At 45.4% G+C, this 3,765-nt stretch overlaps 1 protein-coding gene and 1 pseudogene across 1 annotated transcript in view; one reads left to right on the plus strand and one right to left on the minus strand.

The window, feature by feature from the left end:
* The window catches only part of SYT2 (synaptotagmin 2), a 120,734-nt gene that overhangs the window by 78,709 nt on the left and 38,260 nt on the right, over positions 1–3,765 (minus strand). The window lies entirely within an intron of this gene.
* LOC106736058 (40S ribosomal protein S3a pseudogene) lies at positions 2,442–3,520 on the plus strand (annotated as a pseudogene).

Consider the following 3,765-nt stretch of genomic DNA (forward strand, 5'->3'; position numbering starts at 1 on the left):
GGGCGGGGCAAGACAGAGAAAGAGAGGGGAAATGAGAAATCATACAACCCCTTCTCTTCCCAGGATCCTGGGCATGCATGCACACATGCCAGGTGTGATTTTTCAAGCCACTGGGCCTGGGATTTGAATCACAGTCGGCCATGTGGGAGTCCAGTGACGTAACCACTAGGCCATCTGCTGGCCCCAGGAACATTTTAATAAATCATCTGGAAAGGGGGAAATGTCTGAGCTATAAGCACTATTAAAACCTTGCTTGGAAATTGAAAAGAGTCTTCTAGAATAAACAACAGAATCATCTTACAGAAATATGTGTATTAGGTCAACTTTAGTCTTGAAACATGTCATTTAAAAAGTAAGTGTAAATGGGGCCAGATGGTGGTGCAGTGAGCAAGATGGTGGTACACTGGGGCCAGATGGTGCTGTAGGGGGCCGGATGGTGCTGTAGCAGGCCAGATGGTGTTGTAGTAAGGCCAGATGGTGGTATGGTAGAGCAGATGGTGGTGCAGTGGGCCAGATGGTGGTGCAGTGGACCAGACAGTGTTGTAGTAAGGCCAGATGGTGGTATGGTGAGCCAGATGGTGGTACAGTGGGCTAGATGATGCTGTAGTGGGCCAGATGGTGCCGTAGGGGGCCAGATGGTGGTGCAGTGGGCCAGATGGTGGTGTGATAGGGCCAGATGGTGGTGCAACAGTGACACATGATGCTCACGAGGCAACCCCACATGGTAAGGATCCAGTTCCAGTCCAGAGACCTCCCTGAGCACGCTGGACACACCTGTGCCCATGATCTGGGCTGGCTGAAGCTGGGAGTGGATTATGGAGTAGAGACCCTTTGGGGAGGCTCTCAGAGGAGATAAATGGATAAATGTTTAAAAACAACAACAACAACATGTAAGTGAAAATGGACTGAACGAGATAAAATCGTGGGCCTGGAGCCTCGGTTACATTCCAAGAGAACCAGCAGTTTGTGTCTAAATTAGACTGAAACAAACTAAAACTGTATCTGTGTTTGGTCTGTGTGCTCCAGAAAGTTTGGAGGGGGTTTGACACAACAAGTGCTTTTCCTCTCAGAATAATTATGACACGGCGTTTCTGTGTCCCGAAGATGACGCTCTCCCATATCCTTGGGACGAGGTCCCGTCAGCTCCAGCTGAGAGGACACGTCACCCATGAAACGAGGCCTCAGTCACCTTAGGGTGACCTCCAGAAGGAGACGCCTACATACTTAGCTCCTTCCTTGCTCTTGAGCTGTGGTCAGCCCAGCTCCTGCCGTGCCCCTCACGGGTTCACTCCTCGCTCCCACCGCTGTCTCTAGTCACCTCTAGGTTTTCAGCCTTTAATGCATTTTCTACATCTGTACAAGATTTATTCGAGGCAGGGAGATTTATTTAGCACATTCATGCTCAACAGAGAGGACAATTCCTCATAGAGTTCTGATCTCATTTGCTGTGAGAAGCCTGGATGAGATTGCTTGAGTGATGGGCAGTGAGAGCCGGCTGGTTCTGGTAGGAGGGGGTGTGTGTGCGTGCACTTACACAGGTGTGATATCTGAGTGTCGTGAAGGCCTGTGTGGCCAGACTAGTGTGTGTATATCCTGGCATGGATATGTGCATGAATTTCTGCATGGTATGGAACACAGGTGTATGTAATTATGTCCATGCCCAGTTGACAGCGTGGTATAGCTGAGCATTTGAACATGTGTGTGGGAAGGATGTGAAAGTCTATGCGATTTGACAATCTGTGCATAATTGACCCTTGAATAATGTGGGGATTAGCGGGCACTGACCCCTCCTTGCAGTAAAGAATCCAAGTATAACCTTTTTTAAAGAAATGATTTATCGGAACCAGCAGGTGGCATGGTGGTTAAGGCACTGGACTACCACATGACTGACCATGGTTCAAGTCCTGAACCTACTGGCTTACTTTTTCACTCTCCCTTTTTCTCTCTTTCTCTGACCAAATTAATAATTTTATATATATATATATGTGTGTGTGTGTATAATTGGTGCAGTAAGCCAATATAATTATTATATATTTATAATTAAAAATATATAATTATAAAATGTATATATTCTTTTTAAAAGAATTACTTAATTTTATTAATAATATTTTATTATTTTAATTCTCTATAGGGCATGTGCATTCACCATAGAGAGAGAGAGAGGGAGAGAGAAAGTGAGAAAGCAAATGCTGAATCCGAGACTCAAACTGAGGTCAGCCATGTGGGAGTCTAGTGCCTTAACCATGACGCCACCTGCCGCTCCCCCACGCCCTGAGTATACATTTGATTCTCCTGAAACATAACCACTAATATCTTATTGTTGACTGAAAGCTTTAATGATAACATAAACAATTATCATCAATTTTATATGTTATATGTACAAAGGATATCTAAAAATGCATATTATAAAAAAACCGCCTTCTGGCTCTCTGAGTAGCACCATGGCGGTTGGCAAGATTAAGCTCCTTACTGGGAACCTGGCGTTAGCGTAATGGCTATGTCGCTGGACTCCCACGTAGTCAACCGCGGTTCGCGTCCTGAACCCGGTGGCTTAAAACTCACGCTGGGCGCGTGTGGGTGTGTGCCCAAGACCCCGAGAGGAGAATGGAGGAGAAGGGATTGCAGCGTGACCATCCCCCCTGGGGGGTGATTTCTCGCTTTCTGTCTCTATGTCTCTCTCTGTCTGTCTGGCGAGCGCACGCGCCCTATAGTGAAAACCTCTCTCTCAAAAAAAAAAAAAAGAATAAGCACTTTACGCAAGGTGGCAAAAAGGGGGCCAAGAGAAAAGTGGTTGATCCATTTTCTAAAAAAGATTGGTATGACGTGAAAGCACCTGCTACGTTGAACATAAGAAATATTGGGAAGACACTGGTTACCAGGACTCGAGGAACCAAAATTGCATCTGACAGCCTGAAGGGCCGTGTGTTTGAAGTGAGCCTTGCAGATCTGCGGAATGATGAAGTCGCATTTAGGAAATTCAAGCTAATTACTGAGGACGTTCAGGGAAAAAACTGCCTGACTAACTTCCATGGCATGGATCTCACCCATGACAAAATGTGTTCCATGGTCAAAAAATGGCAGACCATGACTGAAGCTCACGTCGGTGTCAGGACTACCGATGGTTATCTGCTTTGTCGCTTCTGTGTTGGGTTTACTAAAAAACGCACCAACCAGATACGGAAGACCTCTTCTGCCCAGCATCAGCAGGTCCGCCAAGTCCGGAAGAAGATGATGGAAATCATGACCCGGGAGGTGCAGACAAATGACTTGAAAGAAGTGGTCACTAAACTGATTCCAGACAGCATCGGAAAAGACAGAAAAGGCCGGCCAGCCCATCTCCCCTCTCCACGATGTCTTCGTCAGGAAAGTAACAACACTGAAGAAGCCCAAGTTTGAATTGGGAAAACTCATGGAGCTTCATGGTGAAGGTAGGAGCTCTGGAAAAGCTACTGGGGATGAGACGGGCGCCAAAGTTGAACGAGCTGATGGATATGAACCGCCAGTCCAAGAATCTGTTTAAAGTTCAGACTTTTAATAGTGACAAATAAAAAGTCCTATTTGTGACAGTTAAAAAAAAAGCCTTTTATACCAAAATAAATTCAAACTTTAATTCCATTGTTCCATGAGTTTCTTTGAAGTACCCTTTTATTGCATATTTTATTCTTTTTTTTTTTTTGAGAGGTTTTTGTTTGTTTGTTTGTTTGTTTTTTGCTATAGGGCACGTGCGCTCACTAGACAGAGAGAGACAGAGAGACAGAAAGTGAG

Source organism: Tupaia chinensis, unplaced genomic scaffold (assembly GCF_000334495.1).
Source record: "Tupaia chinensis unplaced genomic scaffold, TupChi_1.0 Scaffold000627_1, whole genome shotgun sequence".
NCBI classification, from domain to species: Eukaryota; Metazoa; Chordata; class Mammalia; order Scandentia; family Tupaiidae; genus Tupaia; species Tupaia belangeri.